Below are 7,839 nucleotides of genomic sequence, written 5' to 3'. Positions count from 1 at the left end.
GCAGGGTAAAGGCAGGTTCAGTGGCCACTTGCGCTGGGTGCCCTCCCACTGACTCAGGTAAAATGGCACCTGCGTAAGTGGCTAAATTGTCCCCCGAGACCAGGAAAAATTACACCTTTTGAGATGACGAATGCAAAAGCATGGAATTATTCCATGAATACGCAGGAAGCAAATTCGGAGCTGGGACATCAAGAGCAAGCGATTGCAGCCAGAATCCATCACTCTGGAAAATCCGAAAGATTGAGGTGGTTGCCCACGGGGACTCTCCCGGGAGCAGAATAGTGCAGGGGCTGACTTAATTAAAAACAGGAAATTGCTCTTCCTAGAATTTAAATTATAGCACTTTGATAAAAGTTTGCTTGCAGGTTTTGGGTTGAAGGCTGGTTCACTCCAGAAGTTGTGTGCTGAGTGTGATCTTGTCTTCCAGTGTTTTCATTTCCCAAACTTTATGCAGTAACCAAGGCTAAAGGGTGTTTGAGAATAGAACACCTGTGTACTTTTGAAGAACAAATGCCCAGTGTCTTCCAATGGATAATATTTAAATTTGAGCCTCTGTACTTTCAAGTCCACATTTTTAAAGTGGGAATAAGGGTGGCCTAATCCATGAAGTTGTTATAAATTCCATAATGCACTCTTATCAGTAAAAAAAATGTTTGGTAATGATAGAGAATATACTGTCAAAATGCTGTGTGCAGTTTGTGTGGGTTTTGCTTCACAGAACTTTGATAACACCAGATTTCTTTCTTTTGAGTTTGTTAATTATTACTACTGTTTTAAATTGATAAGCTGCCTTTCTGGACCAAGTCCCCTGAAGGTGGACAAACAAAATGCAAGCATAAAATTTAATAGATAAAATATTACAATATTGTTACAGATTTAGTATTATTTTTAAATACAACCTCTGAACAATACATTCAAATATAATTCAACCAGTATAAAAACCATTGTAAGAACCACAACAAAAATATACATGTTTTTAAAATAAATAACTATCCCTAAGGTTTAGGATGGATAACATATGTTCTGATTTAACTTTCTATGGAGGGGAAACCCAGTCACTGTGGTCAGCTCATAGGGCAATGATCTCTCTCCTACACAACTCAGATCTCCCCATTACCCAATTTAACAGATTCCAATAAGAAAGAAAATGAACAAAATAAATCAGAAGTAGTAGAGAGAGTTGGGAGTATAAACAGAAATAAGGAAGGAGCAGGTTTTTGTAAAGCAAAGCATGAAATCAAACTCTAAATCAGCAGATAGCAGTTTTACAAATACCAGCTCAAAAAACTAAACACAGCTATCCCTTTACTAATTTAACTCAAGCCATTAAAATCCAATGGGGGGTGGCTTCAAAGATACTACAATCCCTCTGGAAGATGTTCAGAGTTGGATTTATGGTAGGTCTCCAGAAAGGGAAAATTCTGTTATTGTGGGGCAGCCATGATGATACAGGGTGAGGGAGTTGCCTCAGGTAGAAAATTTTGGGATACCCTATTGAGATGATTATAACCACTATATAAAGTTTTTCTGTGTCAGGCATCCCTATATCTTGCATCATTTCTGAGTTCAGCACTGAAAATATTTTCCTGTTAGGACAGAATATTTTCATTTCCATTCAAGACAAATATATAGTAGTCACAACACCCTTGGTGGTTACAAGGCCATTTCTGGAGGAACTGACAACATAACAGCAAGCTACTCTCATGGCTCCCCAATAATCCTTCTGCATAACACAGTAGAGCTGTTATCTATGTTTTTGAGATGCACATTAGCAGAAATGTGTGGAGGTCCAACTTAAACTGGAAAATTTATCTATGCCCTTGAGCCAGTCTTTGAATAGCCAGTCTTTGTAACCCAAAGCAAGACTACTGCTAGTTTGGTGCAAAGACTAAAATCACAAAAGAGCTGTTCCAAGTAAGAGATGAAAATAAAAAGGCCCCACTGTTGGAAAGTAGGTCCCTAAGTACATTGTTTTGCTTTTGTTGTTTTACTTCACATTTTATCATAAATGAAGCCTGAAGTAGATTACTTAGAGCCAAAAAACATATTACATGCATGGTTGCATAGAACAGATTTTGCAAGATTGCATTTAATAGATCTGTGGTATTGTTTGTTTAAAAATGGCCGCCATTACAGAGGAGGCCAGATTAGGGATGCTGGCACACGCAGAAGGGTATCAACTTCCTGTCTCTCATCCCACTTTGGTGCCACAACATATTGAATGACGATCACCCTCCCAAAGTTACTACTTGCCTCAAGAGCTGATCAGATGAACCCTACTGAGTCTCTTTAATGGGGACTCAGTACAGACAAATGGGGTCTCACTTACTAGGTGAGAACAGAACCCTTCTCGGAAATCAGATTCAGTCTTGGTACGTCTGACCCAGCTCCATTCCTGCATTTGCTCTTACCCAAGCTCACTTTTGTCAGGAAGGCATGTTGTGATTTTAATCTGCACAGCTGAAGCCCAGCTGCCCCCTCCTCCTCAGCCATGAGATCCCACAGTTGTTACCTTTTGACTATAATTCTTCCCTCATTTCCAGCTGCTAAAGCACATTAAAAGAGGCTAAAAATATACTAAACACTCCCCTGATGTGACAGCATTGCTTTACATGGAAAAGTAATTGCCACCGGGATGGTTCGTGATCATGAGCTGGAGGAGAGGCATCAACTAGATGCTGGCAATCGGAGAACCCCTGCCCTGGAAGCCAAAAGGAAAATGTGGGGAAACTGTGTAGTTCTGACAGGCAGAATGCCACAGCTATTGTGGGCGGTGAGGTATTTTGAAATTAGAGGCTAAGTAAGTACTGCTATCACCTGATTTAATTATTGTCCTTTACAGCTATCGGAACAAGAGAAATTCTTCATCCCAGAGCCAGCCATATCAGCAGTTCCAAAATTCAACACAGCCGAGGATAAGAGGCACTTGACAATAAATTTACAGAATCCCCACAGAAATAAAACTAGATATTCCATAGGTCCCTCTGCAGTGCCTACGATTCTTACACGTGCATGAGGCAAATTTCACAGTGGATACCATAACATGTTCCCCACTTTCCTAAGCACTGAGTAGTCCAGGACTAATGTTGACATGCTTTAGTTTCTTTTGGATGAAGAACACTGGAGGCTTATGATGCCTCGGTAGTGCTTGTTTCTTTACAAATATATAGTTGAGCATATTGGAAGTTAATGGGATCATGTAGCAGGTAGCACAGTCTCTGATCTTGACCCAGATTCCTTTGTTTCTATCTGAATGCTAGCCTCAGCAAAAACTCCCCTATCTGGCTGATTTGCTCTGCTTCTATCTAAAATTGCAGAACTGGCTCCAGACCGTTTCTCTGTCCTTTGCAGTAGCTGTTTTGTGTTACAACCCCAAATTCTGATGCATTATATTCCAGAGTCTCGAGACAGATTCCTAGCAAAGAAGGAACATTTATTATTATTTTTTTTCAGAGGGCTGGCCACATTAGCCTCTTGCAGCAAAAATAATAAGAGTACAGTGGCACCTTGCAGACTAGTTAAGTGACATCCCCACCTGAGTACACCTTTGTCAGTCTTTAAGCTGCCATAAGACTCTTTGACTATTTTAAGTCTCTTGCCAGTGATAGGCCCATTCAGAATACAACCCAGATTGCCAGACAATAGTTTTTAGAAGTACTTGATTGGCCATAGAAGTGCACGTAGTGGTGTTTTGGGCCCTGTGGAACACCCTCCCACCAGATGTCAAAGAGAAAAACAACTATCTGACTTTTAGAAGACATCTGAAGGCAGCCCTGTTTAGGGAAGCTTTTAATGTTTAATAGACTGTTGTATTTTAATATTTTGTTGGAAGCCGCCCAGAGTGGCTGGGGAAACCCAGCCAGATGGGCGGGGTATAAATAATAAAAAATTATTATTATTATCATCATCATCATCATCACCACATAACAGACAAACCAGGGTATAACATATGTGGCCAAACATGCAGGGTAGAGATCAGAATGTGACCCTTAATAAAAACATATTTCAGCACTATAAACAGCATTGAATTGGCAATGGCAGCATCTAGTTGATGCCTCTCCTCCAGCATTCTTTTCTGTGAACTGTCCTGAGACCTCCAGGTGTATGGTGGTATCGAAATTAAATTAAATTAAATTAAATTAAATTTGAATGAAGGAATGAAATCCAACCCTCATCACATTCTGTGGACCAGAAAATATAATAGGAGTATCTTTCAGTTTTGGAAACAGCAACCCCAGATGTCCCTTAAAATAAGGCATAATTTTCAGTTCTAGGAGGTGCCAGGCTCTTCTTTTCATAAAGGGCTTTCTTGTAATTTTCCTTTTATTATATTGTTTGTTATTAATGTAAGAAGAACCTGCCGGATCAGATCAAGGGCTCATCTAGTTCAGCATCCTGTTCTCACAGTGGCCAACCAGTTGCCCAGATGAAGCCTATAAGCAGAACACTCCCCCCACTTGCGATTCCCAGCAACTGGTATGCTGTGTTTTTTTAGCGAAAAGAAAATAGGCTGTTCAATCCTTTATTCTTCAGAGTGGAAGACGTTGCAGTGGGTGTACACACCTTGAAGCATGTGTGCATGTATGTGTTCAGAAATTATCATGTAGCCCAAAAGCCATGTGCAAGAATAGTCCTGACATTCCTCTTGTGTTTTAAAATTCCCTCAGAATCGTGGGTTTTCAGAATAGGGGAATTTGTCTGCTGCTATAATAGTCTGGCATTTACAGGAAACAGGCTGTCACCAGACTGAATCAGTGTGGGGAGATTGTGCCAAATGAAGACACAAAGACAAGGGAACTCCTCTCTCTCTGCCATCATGATTATATGTAAAGATCAAACCAGACATTATCTCAGGAAGCATATGTTCCCACTCTCAACTTCACATTTGCCAAGATGTTGGAGAATGCAGGTGTAATAGAGCATTTATTTACCCAAGAGCAGGCATGTCCAAAGTCCATTTTGGGGGCCTAATCTGGCCCGCCGGTCGATTTAATCCGGCCCCCTTGGCAGTATATGTCCTGGGGTAAAATCCCCCCAAAAGCTCAGCAACTTTAATCCTAAAAAAGGTCAACAATTTTGGTTCACTTCATCAAATCTGGCCCTCTTTGAAAAAAGTTTGGGCACCTCTGCCCAAGAGGATCAGTGAGGGAGACTTTATTTATATTTATATTTTCCAATATTTATATACCAGCTAAAGACAAAAGTCCTCTGGGTGGTTTACAAGTAAAAATTAAAAACAAAAAAATACAATAGGAAACTAAAATCTAACCCAGAATAAAGCCAGCAACAGAGAATGACATCAGTACAACGAATATAAAAAGCAGTAAAAATAAAATAAAAATGAATGAAAATATCTTCACCTGGCATCTGAAAAAGTCATCATCTGAAAGTCAAAAGTCATCTGAAAAAGTCAGACCTCTCTGGGGGTGCTAACACTGGAAAGACCCTCTCCAGTAGCCACCCTCATTTGTTTCATTTTGTCAACACTCTATTCTGCATTCATATGGCAGAAGAGAAGTTCACAGGCACGAAATAATCATGCTCCGGGTATTAGGTATGGACTTATCCCAAACTGAAAAAGAAATAAATTGTTTGGAAAGAGCTGCTGTGCAGGGCCTGCACCACAAGGAAATCTCCCACATGCAAGATAACCAATTGTTTTCACAAGTGCTTCAGCCACAGAGTGGTGCTTAACTTCTACACCAGCCAATTTTACCCACAGTAATTTCCCCCAGACTTCCCCCCCCCCAAAAAAAAACCCAGCTGCAGTGAGGCAGGGGATGATTAGAAACTGCCATGGTCCATTTGTAGGGAATAATCTGTAGGCAGAAGGAGGGTAAAGCCCTTCTTTCTCGCTCCTCTCCTTAGCTTTACAGTGGCATTATAGGGTGGCAGCCCCATTGTTTTGCTGTTAACAACTGGTTCTGTCCTTAGCTTGTGAACTTTGAGATTAGACATTTGGTGGTGGAGCCTGGGGGTCATGGAGGCTACACAGCCTGAGATCCCTTCCTTCTCCGTAATTTTATGTTTTCGCTGAATAAAGATTATGATTTTGAGGCCAAAGGGAGTACCGGAAGGAGGTAAATGAATGTTTGTAGTACAAATAAAGTACCAGTTTCTACTAAGGAACAGAGATGTAGTTATTAATGAATATTGCTTTCTTGCTTCTTTACTTCAATCTTTCAAACAACTTTACCTTCTAACTTGGTTTTCCTGAGAGGTTCATCCTGGGACAGGGTACAAGTTAGTCAAGGTTTATGCTATGACGTCCCATGCACCAGTAACCTGGATCTCTGCTTCCAGAGACACAGGGCCAAGTGCATAGATATGCCTATGACTTCATGTACAGTACAATGTCCATTTCTAAGTGTCCAGTTTGAAGGCCAGTTTCCCTTATTCTACATGGATGGTCAGAATTCCCTTCTTCGTCCATAGAATAAAACTATCTGCAATCCATGTTGCAGTGTAATATTTGTTCCACCAATCCCCAAACCCTAATCCTGTTCCGTGCGTATACATACACTTTAAAGAAGGGCTCATTCAGAGCACAGATCAAATTGCTGCAACAGGAACAGTCTGTTTCTGTATAATTAACCCTTAGCGGAACTCCTGTTCTGTAGATGCTTAGACCTGCCAGGACTTGCCAGTTACAGAGCCCTGCAGCTAACACAACAGCACTTTGATATATATCACTGTGAGTCAGATTGTGAAACCCACTGAAGTCAATAACAGGAAACAGAATTGGCCAAAGATGAAACATTTTGACTGCATGAAGCATCCCAAATTCCCAGCCATTTGCAGGTCAGGGACTGGAAAGCTGCCTGGGATTCCAGCTCCGGCTCTCTGATGTAATAGCTCCAGCACTGCTTGAGCTGCAGCGTTGTTCTGAGCAATTATAGGCTCAAAATAATGCAACCACGGGTGGCTTCCTGCAGGATTCTTCCTCGCTTCAAAAGATTATTCACTCAACACAAAGCAGAACTCTCTCCCCCCCGACCCTTGCTTCCCCACAGAAATCTTGGCCGTGGAGAATAAGTGGGCGAGTTGATAACAGCCCTGTAATTCCAGTCAGCAGTGGCAGAATCTCAATTTCCTGCAAGATGTCAAGAGGTTTTTCAAATAGCTCTGATACTGCTACAAAAGATAGTGTATATGTAATAGGAAGAAAAAGAATAGTGCATGAATGTTGTCCCCAAACTTGAGACAGGAAGTAGGAAGGCGTTTAGGGTTGTATTGGGGCCAGCCCAAGATACATCCCTACTCCAAGGGAAGGACATTATGGCATTCTCTCTGCCACACCAATTTCCACATACAGAAACTGACCAGAATGGCAGCTGAATCTTACTTTAGCACTGGTGACTGATGGGACATCTTCCTCCACCACATCAGAGGACAAGCTAACTTTACAGGGCAGGCCATGTGGCACACACAGCACTGTCCTCCAATACTTTGCTGCCAGTCCCTAGCATCCTATGCATGTTACTGAATTCAGTGGGACTTACTGCCACATAAACATGCATCATATTATAGCCTTACTTTGCTGGTATGGGTGGGATGGCTATGGCCCCTGCAGCCAGTGCGTATTCTGTTCATATTCTGTTATATAGCTATCTACACACTCAACCAGCTGTGCCAAATACATTTAGATTTTAACAGTTACTGTTGTTCAGTGGAACAGTGCCCTATGCAGAGATTCCGCGTGACTGAAAGTCTCAGGGAACTTGGAGGACTAACAGCAATGTCATTTACCTGGAAGATACGCTTTGTAAAACTCTGGATTTGGGGGGAAATAAGTGGGCAGTGGCAGCCTGAAGGCGCACAAGAACTGCCAGGTTTGCA

This window comes from Podarcis pityusensis (assembly GCF_964106645.2).
Source record: "Podarcis pityusensis genome assembly, chromosome: 2".
Lineage (NCBI taxonomy): Eukaryota > Metazoa > Chordata > Lepidosauria > Squamata > Lacertidae > Podarcis > Podarcis pityusensis.
This window is presented reverse-complemented; position numbering follows the sequence as displayed.